The 19,903-nt window shown below is 40.5% G+C and overlaps 1 protein-coding gene and 2 long non-coding RNA genes across 7 annotated transcripts in view; 1 reads left to right on the top strand and 2 right to left on the bottom strand.

Annotated features, from left to right (window-relative positions):
* Positions 1-6,019, bottom strand: part of LOC111263030 (dual specificity protein phosphatase 15) — a 43,552-nt gene extending 37,533 nt beyond the window's left edge. Inside the window, exon 1 of the mRNA XM_086969440.1 lies at positions 5,723-6,019. The gene's annotated coding sequence lies outside the window, so the exon portion shown is untranslated. The remainder of the gene's footprint in view (positions 1-5,722) is intronic.
* Positions 6,020-6,765: 746 nt separating this feature from the next.
* Positions 6,766-17,894, top strand: LOC147753125 (uncharacterized). Of its 5 annotated transcripts, none has more exons than XR_015312124.1 (3): positions 7,344-7,763; positions 15,866-15,992; positions 17,302-17,894. It is a non-coding gene; the product is annotated as an uncharacterized LOC147753125 (long non-coding RNA). The 5 variants fall into 5 exon arrangements; XR_015312123.1 differs by having other exon boundaries at positions 15,866-16,124; XR_015312126.1 differs by lacking the exon at positions 7,344-7,763 and adding an exon at positions 6,766-7,112 and having other exon boundaries at positions 15,866-17,894.
* LOC147753124 (uncharacterized) lies at positions 11,463-18,860 on the bottom strand. Its single transcript, XR_015312128.1, has 2 exons — positions 18,644-18,860; positions 11,463-11,956 (listed from the first exon to the last, which is right to left on the bottom strand). It is a non-coding gene; the product is annotated as an uncharacterized LOC147753124 (long non-coding RNA).
* Positions 18,861-19,903: the final 1,043 nt, after the last annotated feature.

Here is a 19,903-nt window from a genome sequence, read left to right as displayed (position 1 = left end):
TAACCAATCTCGCTACAAATATTAGCAAGCATCTAATAAAACTGAGCCCTTGTGCTCCCAATAGCGAGTTCACGTTTATAGCGTATCCAATATGAGATATAAGTTTACCATATTTCACTTACGATAACTTATATATGCATACATTTTTGGCTCAATTTAATGATCGGTATTTGTGGACACTAAATAAAGCTAGAGAGCAAAATTATTATTTTTTTCGCGGCAGCAGAGGCATAACATAACGATAGAGAGAAGTAAATCTATTTGCGTAGTTCAACTTCCACGTAAACTTTTGTAAGAACTACATGTAGCGATTACACCGAAACGATATATTTATAAGCTGAATAGAACGACTCCACCTACTGACCCTTATTACGACTCTACACGAAATAAGCCGGGTGGTTGTTTGTTGTTCTTTCTCGCCAAAAAATATTCTTCATGGAATCAACAGCATCTATTTTCCAGTCTTTATTGAATATAAGCTTTTTATTTATTTACAGTTACAATTAAATAAAGTTCGAATAATACCATATGCCCAAATTTACCAACCTGGGCCTAACAAAACCGCTTTTTATTTCTTCAGCTAGGGCCTCTCCGTGCCCTAATTACTTTCAGAGTGCGATTCAGAAGCCAAATAAGTATTTTTACTTGCAACGAGCGCTGGAATGATTCTTCTACCTACAAAGTGAACATGTTCCAAGTCGTCGATGGCCCGGAGAATTTTTTAACAGCATGTTTCCAAATGTAGCTTTAACCTATGACGGCACTGCACCAAGAAATTTCATTAGTTATTATTAAACATCAATGACATAGATACTATTTGTTAACTAAAAACACGCTGTCAGACCGCCAACTGCGGTGAAGCCTGCAAGCTATTTCATTATCTCTGATGGCCAACATACGATCTAGATCAAAATGTTGCATAAAATGCTTTTGATACTGGAAGTCAACTTACATGCGCTTTCTTATGCTACATGACCAAAACATGCATTGAGTTAGTGTTGATGGACGATGAACTGCAACTAAAGGCTTCAAATATGGTCTAAGCTTGTGGGAATACGACTTCGTAGGAGCAACTAGGTCCAACATAAAGGTAGCCTAGAAATTTTTTGCAAGCTGTATATATATATGGTCCGGAACCTTTTGGTTAGGACAGCCGACTAGATGTGTTGGGGAAATAGAAGCCATTACCGCCGCTAAACCGGCGTCTGCGCTTCTCTGCGTTACAGATTATGGCTAGCTTCATATCATGTGATTTCTTGTTTTATCTACCAACATAGAGGGTCGCTTTTCGTCAATTTTAGCTGGATGTCGCATATGGCTGTACATGGAAACTTTTGTGAAGAAGACAGCTGGATAACAGAAATGGAGATGTATCAGCGTCGATAACTGCCAGGTAAGAATCGACCAAAAATCGCCTATTACAAAACAGGCAAGAGGGACAAAAACGCGTATGGGCCTAAAGCAAACGGATCAAATGCGTCTTTTGAATCGTTATGGTTTGGTATATCTGAACCATTGTTTCTCCAATGAATAGCCTAAAGTTCAGAGGCTTCATTTGGTGATTTTGCATATAGCACCTCCACTTACTGCTGTCTTCGATGCTCTAAGCTATCTTAACATTTACACGAACGTTAAGTAATAGTTTTTACCACAGCTTCCGCTCCCCTCAAAAGTTCTCCAGTCGACGTGATGATTACTTTACAAGAGAAACTTGTACCTGATCGCTGTGTATTAAAAAACGTTTTGTGCATTGATTCAAGTTTGTATCTGATGATCGGATTGCGTGACGCGTCGCGTAAATGCTAGTTTTTCATTTGCCAATTTCAAACATTTTCGTCGGCTAAATGTTCGAAACTACAAATAATCCCTAATTCATGATGTGTAAAAAAAAAGATCTATAACAGTAACAGTTATAGGCTTCAAATGAGTCTGTACACACGCGTGGTAGCAACCAGTAGTTTTGGTGATACCGATTTATTTTAGGCGATAACAGGAGAAGTTCGGCAACGTGATATTTATAACAATAATGATGAAGGACTATTGTCGTAAAGTCACCAATAGCTTTTAAGAGGAGTTCTGTTTGGTACTTTGCTTTCAACCAACGGAAGTTTGATACGGATACAACCTGTGAATAAGTAGCAAGCATTTCAGTGCTCTCCACACCGTGACCAGATCTATTGCCAGCTGCGTCGGCGCAAGGAGGCCTCGTCGCCAACCAAAGTCGGGAAGCCAACCCGTAGAAGGAACGAGTTGTCACGATTTTGGGAATTACCGCAGTGAGAATTCTTTTTATAGCCGTTTTTTCTACAACAGACTCGTTACGCACTATGTTACCTTTGTCTAAGGACTTCTTCAAATCAGGGATCAACCGGTTTGTTACCGTATTTGTGTGGAACTGCTGGCTATCGTATGGAAGAGCACAAATCATTCTATGGACTTAATGAAAAAGACAACGTAATCCCTGGACGTTTTCGCCAGGCTCAATATCACTTGCTCTAATTTATGCCATTCACCCCCCCCCCCCCTGAAATATTGCGCGGTAGGACAGTTCGTTTCCAGCCGTACATATAATGTAGGATCTCTTTGGATCCACTTATTGTGCTCACCGTTTGCAACAACGAAAGCAGGAAACATCGAAACCTTACTTCCTAAGTTAAGGTAGAAATTTCTGTTGAGCATCTAAGCATATGGAATATTCAAATCGAAATAGGACGTATTTCGGAAGGGCCACTTCGCTGTAGCCTTTACGGGTTATTCGGAGCACTTAAATAAAATCAGGTTTTTTTTTTTCTAAACAGAATAAAATTAACAATTCATCATGACAAAAGCAAAAGGTTTGTTTTTGGAATATGCGTGACAGTAACTTATGCTCTCATATGTTTACGCCGGAAACACCCTACGTCGGGGACACGTTGTAGTCTAGGTTTGAGCCCAGGCTTCGTTTCGTGCTGGAAGCCAGCCGTCCGTCTTATGGAACTACGCCTAATGGCGATGCCGGACATAAAGCTCGAAATATAGAGGGAAAGCACCATACGTGCGACTTATATATTCTTCTGGTTATTTATTAGCAATAATCAATGCTGTCACCATGTTCTATGCGGCTTCCGAAAAGTTGGTTTCGGATCTGCATATTACAACTCAAAAAATCCCCAAAAAAAATATGGTTAAGATACCCAAAGAATCATAAAAAGAAAGGGGCCAAATCGATTAGGAATTTAAAGGCTAGTAATTGGCAACCCATATTAGATGGTTCACGAGAATCTCAGGTTCTCTTTAAAAATGCAAAGATATAGAGGCTTTTGCATTGTTTTATTTTACAAAGAAACTTCCAGAGTGAGTCACATCGCTGCCATAGAGCTTGCTTTACCGACACTCATGCAAAGGCCGGTCGCAGAAAGGACTCCTGGCTCATTTACCAACATAGGCATAATTTAATTTTTGATAACTTCTAATGTATGATCGTATCCTATGGAACATGAAATAGTGGACGACGTGCCTGTCGCGTAAGGGCGAAGTGCTTAAAAAAGCAGTATAATAGGATACTGTGTACGCTATGTCGAAATTGCAAATCGAGCCTGCATTAAACAAAGGGCCACACATTTGCCGGTAAAGTAGACAACCGACACAAAGACGCCATATAATTCGAAATTGGGTCTCCAATCATGCAAGCCTTTACCGAAAACACGATACTAAATAGTATAGTAGCCTAGAATAAAACCCATTGTGCCTGGCGTATTTGAGTGAGATTTCAATCAATCTCACCCCAGTAACATCGCCCTGTTGGTGAAAAGAAGACTTGTGTATATAGAAAAGCAAATGCTACAGATGACTCGTAATAGGGTCTAGGACCTGAGTTAAAGTAGTGGCGGTTACACTGGAAAAATACGTCTTACAGCGAAGTCTGTAGAAGAGGTCTTTTTGTTCACGTATTTCTTTTCATCTAGATGCAGCTTATAAACAAATAATTTCAATTCTATCGATATTTATCTCGACAGCCGCGATGCGGTTGTGTGTAACTGCTGTTCAAAAACTACGATTATGTATATGTTGAGCAGTGCGAAAAAACATTTTTTGTTTCTCGAATGGAAGCGATTTAATGGAGACTTCGATTTCCTTTTTATAAATAGCTTTTTCAAAAAACATTTTTTGAGCTCCTGTTGGCTAGATGCAGCGTAAGACTTCACTCAACAGAATGTAAGCTGAAGAACTGACTAGAGAAAATATGGCTACAATATGTTGAGCTATTTTTTTCGCAATGCTACCTTCTGTATTAATGATTAAAATGTTTTTCACGGGTATGCGAAATGAAATGTGTTTTGTAATTGTCAAAAGTATTTGAATACGTCTACTCTAAATTAGGGATAAATTCAAAAGGCCGATTGTATTTAAGGGTCTAGATGTGACTTTCGGGTCAAGCAAGGTTTTATACGCCAAGGAAATTTAGCATTTCGGGCTTGCTTCCATTCTACATACAAAAAAAAAAAAAAAAAAAAAAAAAAAAAAAAAACTAAATATATTCCAACACTCAATACTGTTATAACATATGTCAACACGTATGAGGTTGTTGCAGTGTTTCCCTCAAGGAGATGGTATAATATCATCGGCTCTTTACCGCTAGAACCTCCTACTATCAGAATAGCTATTGAAGCTCTGCACGGTAAAGCTGATCACAATTATCTAACCGATCCATTAATACTTATTGACCAAATTATATCGTCAGCCTGCCATCAACGTGTGTAAACGTATTTTCTGGCCTGTAACCAAATTCGATATAGTACATCAGCAAAGTATATTTATTCTGAGACAGGTTGCTCGAGTATAGGAGACATCTACATGATACGTATGGTCTGCACATAGCAATACTCCTATGTGACAATTGAGAGTGATTTGCCAAGCGTTGATATTACCGCCCTAGGCTAGCAGACGACGATATGGTGCATGCATAGACGATATATGAATGCAGATGTACAGCCCGTGGACCACAAAAAGGACGCAGCACTTTTCTTCGAATCAAGCTATGGCCATCTCGTTTCGTGCCATTTTTGCCTTGTTTGAAGAACTCGTTGTTATCACTTTTCGACATTCATTGAAACGCATCACACTCTCTCTCTCTCTCTCTCTCTCTCTCTTCATAACTAACAAAAAAGAAAATATTTTATGTAAATGAACTCAATGATGATTTCAATGAGTTTAAGGCGTAATCTTCTTCGCCGTACTATTTAGTCATTCAAAAGTTTGATAATGGTCCGTCTATATTTTTAGGGACTAGCAACTCTTATATAGATACGGTCTGCGTCCAATGGAAGAATGCCCTCAATTGAAGCTAAATTTTGTTTACTGATAATCCCACTTCCCCTTACTGTCTTTCCCTCCCGTCTAGCAGTTGCAGTCTGTTTTGCCCAACCCCTACCACACTCAGCGGCCATTTACGAAACAGATCGATCGTCAGTCCAGACTACTTCTGCGAGTAGTGTTACGTATCACTAAATTTAAAGAACTTTTTCTAAACGGCTACAAACGAAGACGAAGGTTAGTCTCTAATGATCTCTGCAGTAGAGTTGACTTCGTGAGAAATGGCACCCAGCGTCTGTCTATTCACCCAAATGAGCATGATTTGCGACACGCGCATCTGAAGACAGCGAGGCGTTTCATCGATGAATTCAATTTCAGACTAAGTAGAAACATTTCATATAAGTGGACCATATCTAATGATTGTACATACCGTCTCGCTGATATTTACGATGGGGAGAGTTTGACGAGCCGATTGTCCTGGCGTTATTAGGTCGTTGTCAAATAAAGAAGCACTAGCCAACGGCCGCCGTTGCTTGTTGTAGTGATGATAGTCGTTGTTCTGGCCTTTTTGGCTCGATGCTTCCTCGCTCGCTATGTAGCCCTGCTGCCAGATTCTGGCTTTCTGCCCGTTTGCTCGACGCTGGGACTTGGCTATGGGGATCGGCGGGGAGATGGCAAACTACACGTGTCCTTTCATAAGTGCATCTAGCGGGAAGACGCTAGATGGACTCGCCGATTGAGCAGATAAGCAGCCTCAATTTATGCGCACCTTTTTTCTACCATTTTCCACCAGTGATAATAATAATAATTATAATAATGAAAGTGCATAATGGATCATGGCCGTAACCATACTCTGCGAGGCTACTTTAACTGAGCTCAGAGTATAGTCGATTTAATAGAAGGTTTTACAGAATATACGGCATAATACATATATACGTGTCTACGTACTGAGCCTAAAGGGAAAAAAATGTTGAAAAGGTACCCTTTTATATTTCTATACAACATATGAGCAGAAAGGAATGCCACGGCTCAATTGCTAGTCAACGGGGTAAATTCAGTTTTCACATCATACAAAATACCTATATGCCCGCTCGTTGCCTAATACCAACAAGTCTTGTTTGCTATGTACTACAGACTTGTCGACGGCCGCGCGAAAGCGAAATAAATTTGAACTATCAATTGTCATCGTTTCTCATAACCTGGGTGGCTCTTTTTTCATCTGAAGTTCTTATTAACTCAAACGAATACACCTATAGTCGAAACTGCTTGAATCCAGGTTGCGGAATCTGGCTACAACCTAACCTCGTTGCGGGCCACTATTCCCTTTCCCTAGAGCTATTGGTGCCTGGTTTTTGCCTTCCCCCAGCCTAAACCTCTCTTCGGATACCCTCAACAAGAAATAGTAACTCTCAATGAATCCCTCCTCTTCTAACACCTGGTCGAACCGTTACATTGGATCCGTGTAGCCTGCACGCGTCATGTCACGATACAGTTTGTGTCTACTTTTATTATATGTTTACTGTAATCCTAAAGTTCGTGAAACGTATTAGGGGGCCCGCTAAGCACTGAATTGAGGGTTGCATCTCGCCGGCTCTCATCAAGCAGAAGATATACTTCATGAGGGGAATAGGCTTTTTTTTTCGATTGTATATAATAGTGCCGGGACGGTTCGGGGTCATCTTTCTTAGAAGTGAGGATACGTGTGCAGCAGGAAAGGGACCAAGACCAAAAGACAGATGACAGCCCAGACTGGCAAGACAGCAGAGCTTCAAGATAGATACAATGATTTCGATCGTGCATTATAGTGTCCTAGATTTGTGGTACGTTGAGTACTAGACACGGTATAGCCTGGTATTTTAGTATCGTAAAAAAGATTTGGGGACTTTGTTTCATGGGTCGTGTGAGGTTTGCTCAGGACTAGTGCCCATCCTGTGTCTACGTTTATAAACCCAAATCAACGTCTATATACCTATGTGCCGCATTGAGAGAGAAACCGCACCCAAATCGTTTGATCTTCTTCCTAATACTTACCTGCGTAATATAGCCTGATATGTATATCTTTGAGTAGTTGTATAGTGAAAAGCCATGTTTAATGCGACAATGGATTACGTTGTGGAAATCTTTGTCTCTGTAGGGACCTATAAATAGTTCACAATTATCGACCACCTATGTTCTTCGGCTTATTGTGTATTTTGACTAGGCAATGTAAACACTCACGCTCACTTGCAACGACAAGAAAAACAGAACTATGCCATAGAAGACACACGTATTTTTAACGTAGTGAGCTTTTACTCTGCATTCATTGCGTTTCATGTAGTGATTAGTCAGCCGAGGCAAAAAGTCGAAGGAAAGATCAGACAGTTACTCTGTGACGTGTAATGTGTGGAATCATTGTTTGTTTTATCTACGCCCCACGTTATATTTTCCACTTGGTATTCGTCTTGCCGCTGAGCTCCCACTGGAGCTCTCAGGTTTGTTATTGTTATTTGCAACAACCCCGTGGACAGTCAAGATACTCTTACCTGTAAAACCTATAACCGCACGATAAGCTCAACTCTAAAAAGCTAGGATGTTTACTTGCATAAGCTCGCGCTTCTTAAGCAAGCTGTCGTAAAGAAAGGAACATAATATGGTATATACTATAAAGGTAGCAGATCCCAGAGATCTATAAGGCTTTTCTAGAGATGTATTTGCCTAAAGAGTACTTTCAAATTTCTTTCTCTTTTTTTTTTATTTTTGATAATGTTCATGTTGTAGCGTCCAAGTATCCAACATTTTTGTATAATTTGCCTGCAAACAACCAGAATACAGGCAAACTCTTTACCGCTATGCTACATTCAGGAACTGGGTTTAGTTTATATCCTTATTTAACTAAGTGATAGAAGTATGCGCGGTCCAACAGTAAGTAGTACAACCAATGAAACTAGAATCGATTTTAGCTTTTGTGAGAGTAACTAATTTAGCAAATAGTTACCGCAGTGAGTTCAGTCATATTGTTGCATACGCACAATGTACGCATCGAACAACTCCATTTATCCTAGTTCCTCTATGTTTAGGTATCCATGATCACTTCGATGATATCCGCTTCTGTTAGAACCAAAAAAGTGCCTCTGGCTATGATCCATGCTCGGAAAGCTAAAATACACTCCGGTGTATTTTTTTAAATTATCTAACGATCCTGCTCAAGCGAAGAGCAGAGAGAACTGATCATCGCCCAATCTTTGCTGATTCCATCAACAGCACCTCAATAATTTTTAGCAAGCAAACTTCAGGAAGTCCATCACTGGGCGAGAACAACCAACGTATGTTTAAATCGTATTCACAAGCAACACTGATTCAATGAAACAAAGCCCAATATCAGTCCTTAATCAAGCACAGCTCTCTAGACCATACGAATGGTGGGAACATCATCACTAAGGACTGTAAATATTTGTCTGCTGAAAATGTCAGTACCTGCAGAATGCATTATATTTTTTTCGTATACAGATACCGAGTTTAATCAGCCAACTCACATGTGCAAATCGGTAAGGCTCGAGGGATATTCATTGGAGTAAAGGACCTTCATGATTCCCCCAGTCGGCGAATCAGGGTTAACATTACACACGATTCTTGGCAGTACACACTCTCTTTGGCAGTAAACGTCGTCGTGGCACAAGACCAGAAAAACAGTCAATCTTCATAGATAGAGAACGAGTCGTCAAAACGGTATAATAGAAACATGCTTGCCTTGGACTCCTGGTGGATACGGGTTATGTTCATATTTCGTTTGATGCTGGGAGTGGCCTGGGTCTAAAGCAATGTCTAACGCCAGCATTGGATGTAGAATTCGAAACAATTAGGTAGAAAAAGAGGAACAGGTAAAACTGGAAATAGGCAAATGTATCGTCTTAAAAAAACAGTGTCCTTAAAAATTACGTTTGGGTAATTAGAAGTTAATCACTCAGCCTTGTTTAATGGCTGTTACAAAAAATAACTTGTTGCGACCTGTTTTACTAGTTCCGTCCGCCTATATTAGACAATCAGGTTTTAAACGCCTGTAGAGAGATATTTTCTTAAATCGAACTACGCATTATTATCTATGGCTCTTTGCCGTTTGGATGGTAACTTTTTTATTGTAAAAATCCGCGGTTCAAAAATGCATAACGTCTGGAAACGATTTAACATTATATTGAGATTTTAACAATTTTTCTATCAGTGGAAAATTACTGGGATTTTGGAGACAATCGTATTTTGTGGAAGTAATGTCGACTGATAATGGTAGTAGACAGAGGACTTTCAAGATTAATTTTTCATTTAAGTTGATACAACAATGGGTCACTGTTGTAGCTTGGTGAAGTAGGCATCTCTGCTTGTCTGTTTCTGGCACCTGCTCAAATTGGGTAACGTGCATTCATTTAAGTTTTTCCTTTATTATTTTAACCGAAGTCAATAAACGTGATACCATGTACATTAAACCTGAGTGTTAACCGCCGTGTATATTAAGATGCGTCGTTGTCCACCACAGCTCTCGATACTTCTGTATTCCACGAGACCATTTGCGAGCTTATATCAACCTGTCGTCTTTGCCAAAAGAGAGCTCCTGTTTACAAACCAGTCAAATTTTCTGACGCATCTCGAAAACGAGAAAAATATGCAGAAATATCGCATTGTCATAAAATAACCTTATTTTGAAGCATGATGTCCTTCCATGTTACACTGGTCTACTACTGCGTTTTTTCTAATCCGTCAAACCAGGTACACTGAGTCAGAATCTTTCATTATGATCTATTTGAAAGACGGGAGTTTAATTACAGAAAATGCGACGAAGTAGTTACAAGTTTGAGACTCCCTAGGAAAAATTAGCTACAAACTGGAAGTTTTTTTGTGCTGGATATTCGGGATCCACAACTTCACTCACGTCCCAAAAGTAAGCTAAGGAGACGGATATTTTCTAATTATGCTCAATTACTGTTTCGGTATCCGTATCACATGGCTTCTTTTGAACATTGCCGCCTTCATAGAACACCGTAAATAATAATAATAATTATTATTATTTATTACTATTGTATAAGAGGTATTCAAAGCCTGAAAAAGTCGACGGGTTTTGCTCGTATAGTGTAGTTTACCTCTACATTACTCTTTGGTGAAATGGACAGAGAAATATAGTGATAGAACACCAAATTATTTAAAATGTTCAAGCGAACCCTGTTTATTAAAATGTCAATACCTTAGACAAGCTTGTATTTTTCATAGAAATAGAGATAGCCAACATCTATGAATCACTCGCCTGAGGTCCAAACGTGAATTTTTTAAGATTTTTCGATTCAACGTTTACGATAGATTTACATTGCCCATTTACCGTCGCGTCTCATTTACTAACTACGTTGAAAATTGCAATCTTCTATATACGTGTGGAACAAAGGTTATTACAAGTATATACATTCCCGCACGATGCACGGAGAAATATGACGGAATTTAACACAGACCTCGCTGTGCTACGAAACACACAATTGTTGTAAGGTCTGCAATCTGACAAACTTCGAATGAAGTTAACCCTTGAAAATTAGAATTGTGTCAGCCAAGAAGCAGCAGGCGTGATGTACACAAACATCTGCTACAAAGAAGTTATTTGCAGCAGATGTTTGTACAACAATCTATTCGTGATTTCCTATTAATACGATAAGGATTACGAAGGCTATAAAACAGGTAATGCGAAAATCTTCATCAAAATGCATAGAAACTTAATCTGTTGACGTTATTTTTATCGTAATTTTATTGGCTTAACCTGAAAAGCCATTATTACATATGAACTTCTACGTCGATTGATATGCACTTGCAGAGGGCTAAGATATCACGCATTTTTTGTTTCAACTGAGCAATAAGGAAAAATTTAGGTAATAGCATATTTAAAAGATACATTGGTCTTTCGCGGTCAGGATCATAACCTTTCCTATCATAGCAAACAATGAATTTACGTAGAACACTTAAATGAACACATTAAATATCAGACACGGTTGATACACGGTACGTCATGTAGAGGAATATTTGTTAAAATCGGCACAGGCCTTGCTAAGGCACAAACAAAACTCTACAATACAAGGGTATATGTGTATATATATATATATTATGGGCGTAAAAAACTTTTGTTTATTCATTCATGTTTTGTTATGTTATGGATAAAAGAAAAAATATTCTTGGTACAAGTTTTTTATTACTCCAATGTAGTCGTCACAGTTTAACGACCATCGCGCATAATTATTCTTATAAATAAGATAGTTTTACAACGTGTGCGGTTACAAATGTGCACAATTGAGCTGAAGTTAGCCCGCCTTTTCACTGTCCAGAAACGGAGGTGGAAAAACAGCTTACGGCGTCAAAGTCTCAGCTCAGACATCGGAATAAAGGAGGGATCGAACCTGTTCGATCATTTACACAATCGTATGGGAACACCTTTCGCAGCCCCTGGCTCATCTCAAGCTGTCAATGTCAGGTGTTGTAAAAGCTGTATAATCATATAGACTCCTATTGTTGAGGAACCGCCCGATCAGGCGTCAGCCAGTCGTCTGTCAGACATTCCTACGGCCTGTTTTCCTTCAGGCCCTTTTTCCTCCGCTGTTCGAGGTCAATTTTCGATTCCAGGGTGTCAAAGCTGGTACCTCCATTGCCAGTCATACATCAAGCACACCTGCACACACAAGCAAAAAAAGTTCTATTTATGTTTAATTGTGTCTTGTCTGTATTTCTTATTCTGAGACAGATACTAGCCACTATTTGTGTAGCCTGTACATATGAATTATCTCACAGGCATTCATGGTTGCGTGTAGGAACTCATCAGTACGTAAGTCGTATTTATCTAAAACACTTGAAAAATAGCAACCTCTGCGCGCCGTCGACAGACAACTAACTTGAGAACAGACTCTTGTAAATAGTTACTACTTCGTTTATTTGCCATGTACATATTATTAGATAACATTAAATGGAGTCACTGAATTTCAACTCGTAAATTGAGGCTAGAAGTTTTTGGGCGCTTAACTAGAGTTCATTTGTTTTCAGTGGTCCGCCTGCCGATCACCTTTATCACTAATGGCATCTGGAGTATTATTATCTGTCTTGAGGTTACCGATAATGGTTACCATATAACAATGGTTGGCCCCAGCTAGATTACCAGAACACTCAGTTTCCATTGTATTGCACAATGTGGTGTAAAACCCGGCCGAAGATGCTTCATTTTTAGCCACATGAGAATGTTGCCTGGACAGTTCTACTCATATGGACTACTCGATTTCGAAGATGACTCCTCTGTTTTGAACTCAGTCCTTACATAAGTTCCTTACAGACTTCAAGCTACCGTCCCGTCACTTTACCTTGAGCCGTCATGGACTCCGTTGTCGTCGTTTCTTCTTCAGATAGTAAACTATGTGCGTTGCGCTCTATTTACGGTAATATACTGAAGCGTTTGAACTAGATCTAATGATAAATGTAAAATTAGTCATTTTAATCAAGGTATCAATTATGTGTTTCGCTAATAACATTCGCCTTTACCTGAAAATTTAGCTTTCTAATATTCCTACAAAAGTTAATATCTAAGATTAAGATAATAAGCTCTAAAACATTAAATCAAATATGGTATAAGTACTATTTCACTTTTAAACAAACCAGATATTATAATAGGACGGTTTACATAGTTGTGAATGGCGCCAATATTGCGTAGATATAATCTAGTTATCTTATGAATAGTGGCCTAGCTTCCATTATTATTTGCCACGGACATAGAGCCGACACCTTTTAACATAATCATCAATTGTGGTTTGAAGTAGGTCCATTTTATCCGAACGACTTGCAGCCGTAATTTGTCCTTCCTATATAGATGAGTTACCCCGAGCCCGTACCATGTATCTGAATCTAGGCGGACCATCAGCATCGTTTGTGCATCATTCAAGTTCGCCTGATCGAATGCTATAGGTCCTCGTGTAAGGCCCTCGCTGGCTGATTAAATAGACGATAAATAGGCATAATGGCCTGGGCTATCGCGTCTATATATGATATCTAATTATTTTCCTCTTTTTTCGTCCCAAGATGCTTCGCAACAGCAAAACGGCCTATTTGAATATACTGCTTCCATAGCAAACTGCTGTAAGTGGTCATATGTACAGTATATTGTCAAGTCTAATAGTTTCACTACGACTGTATTTTTTAAGTGTGAAACTAACAAATCTTATTACTATAATAAATATTATATCTCTTTTCGTCGCTATATGCGCACTTTAGGCAGTCTCTCTCAACGTCCTAAACCGTCCAAAAGATTCGGAAATCGGTTTCCCTTATAGTAGGTGCTCCACACTGTTACCTTGTAATGTTAATAGAAAATTGTGACCCTGATTTTTCCTGCGCGACTGGTGCGTTGCGTCGGAGTCGCTAGTTACGCTCGATTAATGCATCGGTGTTGACCAGTGCCAGGTTCAGTCGCTAGCTTTTATACAAGTTTAATGGAAAGCATTCGATTATTATTTTTAGAATGGATCTGACATATTGAGAAGTCTGAAGACCTCTTTCGAGGTGAAGGCATCCAGAGTATATTCCTCAAGCGCCGTTCAAAGCAAGCCGAGCGTACCTCGGTCTACAACAAGCTTCCATATGGTAATAATGCCGCCGGCGTAAATCGCGAGAATCGACGAAACTCCAAAATCTAGCTGTACTACTTTGGTATCTGCCTCATCTTCAAGTCCTTTTAGAGAGCCTAAAAGAATCCACGCCGATAAAGTCACGCCTACAATGACCGATGCAGTCAACGCCACTGGATGCGTAGCATAAGCATCGAAGCCGAAACTATTACAGAAGGCCGATCCAACGAGGATAAGGGCAAACATTGTCGCTACAAGAGAGCCGTTGAGCACCTCGAGAACACGTGGGGGGCGTCGTGGGGAGATTGCGACGAATGTGACAGCTGCTCCTAGTGACAGAAGTACTGAGACGGCGATAAGGTTGAAGCAGATTTGTGAGAAGCAGCCGGTCAATGCGTAGAACACTCCACATAGGGTCAGTGTGAAACTGAGCAGTTTGATAAAATTTGCGACGCGCAGCTGGACGGTACACACGACATGGTGCTCACCCGCGCTAATGCTACCGCCCGACAAAATCGACGGGTCACTGCCCGCTGTCAGCGACAGGTACGCGAGACGACCGATGAATATTGCCACAAATAATAATGTAAGTACGATGTACGTCGGGTTACGGTAGGAGGTCGGTCCATTAATGGCAGCGCTAGCGATGCCGCCCAGCACAGCAATCATCCATTAAAGTAATAATACGACTAACAGGCGAGTCAACATACGTCCGTGAAAACTTTCGTAGTATTCCTCTTCGGCAGATGGCAAGGGGCTGACCGCTGGTGTCGTGTCTTTAAGAGGAACCTCGGTAGTCGTTGACATATCAAGAACGACGTCCTTGTCATCGTCTGTTTTCTCCTTGTTAGAAACTTTTCCTTTACCGTCAAGTGAATATAGCGGTGAATCTAAATCTCTGTTTCGTTTTCCAGTGTCCTTATGCGACGCATAGGCTTGCTACCAGCCTGTGGTGATCTTGTGGTCGCGTTCTTGTCAGCTTCTTCGATAGACATTTTGTTTCGGTGACCTAAGCAGGGAAAGACGAACGATTGAGAATTCCAAGTTGGCCTAGAACAATTTTCCTTTTTTATGGATAAGCGGGATCCCCGACGGCCAAAGCTTCACTAAGAAATCATTTTTCATATTGACTACGCAACCTATTATTTATTTTGAACGGGCTATGTACCCCGGCGACCATTGATTTACCACTGAAATTTTCTCGATAGCGGATTTCGTCATGGGATAACCTAAAGGAACAGCATTTACCAGTAAGCGAACCTGCTGATATATACTTGATGCGACAGCTATGGATCCTTTGCTATGGGCCCCAAGGGCTAATTTTAAAGAATGAAAGGCTTTGACAGCTATCCCAAAGAGCTGCGATGCCGTCCTCGACACGCTTTTCTTGAACCTAACGCTTCTCTTAGTTGTGCCATAATTTCGTTCAGTAATACCATTCACTCGGATGCAGTCTAACTTGCAGTTACTCAACCTGCTCCTAAAATACAAACAAAACGTGGACAAAAGGATCATGCGCAAATTCGAGCAAACGTGTACAACTTCCACATGGTACAAACGGAATAAAAATGCTTGTGTCACCCATAGTTGTAAGCAGACTTTTAATTGTCAGTGTTAAGAACAAAAAAAGTACGAGGCAACGTTAATGACGCTAAGTATACCGAATTTATTCCCTGCCATCAACTCCACGCCCCGAACACTGGCTCGACCTTCCAACATCCTTTGAGCCTATCCATAGTCATAAACTATTAGTTATTGTGCTGTGGGACACACGCGATAGGTTACTCATTTATATTCATAATATCCATTAGTATAAATATTATGGTTTAATCTTCAGCGTAGATTATACATACATTGTAAAGTCTAAAGATAGTATAAAACAAGCTTTGAAAGCTCTAATTACAGTTAAACTCTATTGAATAGGTGCGATTTAGATGCTATTTGATGTTATCATTTGTATATTTGTGTTTCAGATGCGCCCCGAGCAATGCCAGCCGGTCGTATGGGGCGTCAACCCTATACCGTGCCCCGCGGTATCCCACACGTCGTTCTTGAAAAATGCGGCCGCCTCTACTGAATACTAAGTGGAACGTCCGAAACGTTTAGTACATCTAAAATACATAGTTCAATCATTTGGGTTTCTGCAAAGACAGTTTGTAGAGATCATTGATAGGTACTTCCGACTATGTGGTCGAACCGTGTCTACCAGCAAAAGGCGCGAGGAGAATATAGGTAATCGTGCTTGTAATTATACAGCCGTCTTTAGTTGCTTGCAGAATAAATCGTCAAACAAATCCCCTCATCATAGTTGTAAGTTAAATGTGATTCATAATCGTTTAAATCTATAACATCATTAAGATTTTATGCTGCATAGGATGCCCGCGGTAAAGAAGGATCAGTTCTCTCCAACGTCATCATAACCTCACCCTTTGATGATGACGAAGCGTTATATACTTAGGAATTACTAATTTTCTAAAATAGCTATAAGCGGATATATTCTATTAACATCTGTATATAGAAATGACTGCCTTTTTAATGAATATTTGCTGTTTGCTATTCCAAGCTATTATAGCCAGTCTGCAGTTAATCCATGGCACAGAGATGGGAAAACTCAATGGTCAAGTTCTATTCATGCTGGCTACCGTATAGATCGGAACTTTGTAACTACAAGTCCCTAACTTATTATAAAGCCGATTAAATATATTAGGTTTAATAAATAAAAAATATTTTTTCGTTATTTAGAGATCCGCTTACCCTAGTTTTTGAGGCAAAACATTATACTACATGCCATTCAGAACGATTCTCAGCATCGTTCGCTAATTAGCGCAAGTAAGCTGTCAAGCAATTGCTCGAGTATGATATCTATCAAGGAAAAAAATAGGAAGTTATTCAGCGAAGACAAGCGAAACTGCTAACAACAACAAACTAGCAGAATCTAATTGACAAAAAGAGACATAGGTGACTTGAATGAATCAATCAATCGACACTATCGATCGTGAACTAAATCTGGCCGCACGATAGGGAGAGGCTGGTTTACAAGTGCTCCAGGAACTCAAAACATGTAGTCGTACATACATGTCAATAGCTCACGGTAGTATATTTATGTAGGAACACAGCAGCAATCCTTTTTTTGTTTAGATTCTAAATAACCTTTGCCCCATACAAAGAAATTCAAATTGAGGTGTAAAAGGATGATTGTGCAACTTAAATCGTTAAACCGATAGAGAGAACGGAAATCAGGGGGCTAAAGCTAGATCTTTTTTTGCCTGCGTCTTACATAGACTTCGAGTCTACTAACTATAACTCAGTGTTCTACGATATGACACGTAGGCCCCATTGACGTCGCCTTTGGATGGTTCATGGACGCTCAATGGATAAATTCTGAACTATTGTTTGATCGTCATTTCAGATACGTCGGGCGGGTCGATTGTTATTTTCAGTCAGTTATGTGCTCAGGCTGCCAGCGCAAATTTGTCAGTCAGAAAATCGGTATAGATCATTCCCTGTTGCGCTTTACAAATTCAAGGCAGAGCTATCAGCTTGTGGAGAACATTCGTTATTAAACACTTCCAATACTTTTGTATTGTGACATTCATTAAGAGAAACGTGACCCCTCTCTCCCGTGACCCCGTGGGATCTCTATTGCTACTGAAATGTTTACCTGCTAACTGCGTCACAGGAGAGCTATGCCGTTGACATATTATCGACATCTACGATCCCAAGATACTGCATAAGTTCCAGCTGTCATTGCAATGTGCGATTAAAAATACTATCTGTGACAGACGTTCGTGATTTCCAAAACCTACATTGGCTATTCATTAAAAAAGCATTACCCCATCATAAACGTCGATTCCGTTTGCCTTTTTATATGCATCAGTATTTCTTTTACGTTACTGTTTATACGTGTCTATCAGAGCTGATTTCTAACATACGCGCACTAAACGTTCTCGCCATTTGGGCAGAATATTAGAAAAGTAATAAAAACGTATTGTGTTAAAAACATAGGCCAATAATCATTTTCACTCTTTCAATTTGTCTAAGAAGTTTGTTCGTCAATATTTTTACATGGCACACCTGCACTGGTCAGTTGATTTTTTTTGCTAATTATATGTTTCCTGCTTCGTGGAAATTAGCTCCGTGCTACTTACGCCAGCAAGTTTTTGTTGTGCGATAGATATTCCTGTTTGACTACATCAAGTGCACGTTTTAACCGACTCAAGACTTCTTCTGCCGAGATACTTCAACAAGGACCCAGGCTGCCCACGAAGACCCATATCATTTGCGTGCTGGGCTTTCTTACCACGCTGAATCGAAGCAGAGTTCATTTACTTTAGATCGCTCAATAGCTGTAAGTGTCGTTTTGAAATGATTACAGTGATCATATGGGTGAAAATACATTAGGTTTCTGCGAATTTAAGATCGTATGAAAAACCAGTCAGCCTAGTCAGTGGATATCGGTACTGCTTCGCACTAGATCGGGAGACAAAGAGAGAACCTTTGCAAACACATTTTTGCTCATCATCATTGTTAGGATAGACTTCATGTAGGTCCAATAGCATCTTTGATGGGTGATTGGCATCGTCTTTAAGTATTGCAAACGCCGCATGCCATCTAATCGGTGCAGACTACTAGCCCAAGTTCAGTTGGGTACGTGCAGCTTCTATTCTTCTGTTTTCGCGATCATTTTCGCTTGCGTTTATGGGCGAGTGTAACAATCTAGACGGGGGCTATACGCGGAGACGACTGCTTACCTGACGTTCTAGTGCTTTCGATAACTACAAGCAGTAAGTTCCAACTTGAGGATTTGAGCGAACATCTACAGCACACACACCGAGTGAGAATCCAAACTCGTCATTCGGATTTCAATGGAGCGCCACAAGGCACAGCACCAAGCGACGATGGATCCGTTGGCAGCTTTTGCAGTAACATCAGCTTCGGCGAGTTTATCCTGGCGGTGGCCGCTGCAACAGCCGCGGTCCGGCCCTCCGCCAGTTCGCCGGCATCCGAACTCACCGTGCGCATGCGCCCCTGTCAAATAACTCAGAACTAGCCCGCAGCCCCCCAAGTCCGCAGCCAACTCGACATAATTGGCCTCTGCCTCTATCAGCTTGGTGATGAAAGGCGGCAGCTAGTACCCCGATATCCATCACACAGTTCGCGTCGCCCGCCACATACCTGATCCCCATGAACAAAGGGAACCTTAGCATTTTTCCTTTTCTTAACCTCTCGTGTACTATACCCCCTTCGTCGATGAACAGCAAAGAGGCCCGTCCAGCAGAGAAGAGCGCTGACTCCAAGTTACCGTTTCCCCCTCTTCCTCTCCAGTGAGCGATTCCAGTCATCAGTGATGTTGTAAGTGGGATGGATGCGAGCGCCGCCACGAGGTCAGACATTCGTACCCGATCGCGGCGCGACGACCGAATACACACCCCCCGCGAGAAACGCGCTTCACGCTTACGCTCAAATGAATAAACGTAGCACACAAAAATAACATGGAGTATTTCTACAGTGCCACTGACTTCAACAAAAGTGAACGGACATATACTCTTAGCTAAATTTTGTATTCAATGGTACAATCGTGACTCCGCTCAATAGGCCAACTCGCCTGAGATAAAATGCATGTACATTACTTAACGGAACTCGATGGAAGGCACGATCGCTGCTTTCAAGGTTTGCCTCAATATATTAAAATGGACATTAATCATGTTCATTTGAATACATACAAGCGTCGACGTCTGTTCCCCCCGCAGAAGACTAGTTCGCTAAAGGCTCTGTTAAGCAAGGTCTTTAAATGGCTGAGCAGATTGAGCCTGATACAGTCGACTTCAAGAGGAAAGCCGAACATAGTATATAGTAGAATAGACCGTAGTATGTGTACCGTTCCCTAAAAAAAAATCTATATCCTTTTCTGTCAGTCACATCGCGCCCGTTAGTCTCCGTCGAGAAATCCTGTTGCCGTCCGTCTAGCTGCATCCATTCTGTATCATAGTATTTGATAGAGAGAGCTGTAA

This window comes from Varroa jacobsoni, unplaced genomic scaffold (assembly GCF_002532875.2).
Source record: "Varroa jacobsoni isolate VJ856 unplaced genomic scaffold, vjacob_1.0 scaffold_727, whole genome shotgun sequence".
In the NCBI taxonomy this organism is placed as follows: Eukaryota; Metazoa; Arthropoda; class Arachnida; order Mesostigmata; family Varroidae; genus Varroa; species Varroa jacobsoni.
The sequence above is the reverse complement of the archived record's forward strand: the minus strand, read 5'-3'. Positions and strand labels throughout refer to the sequence as shown.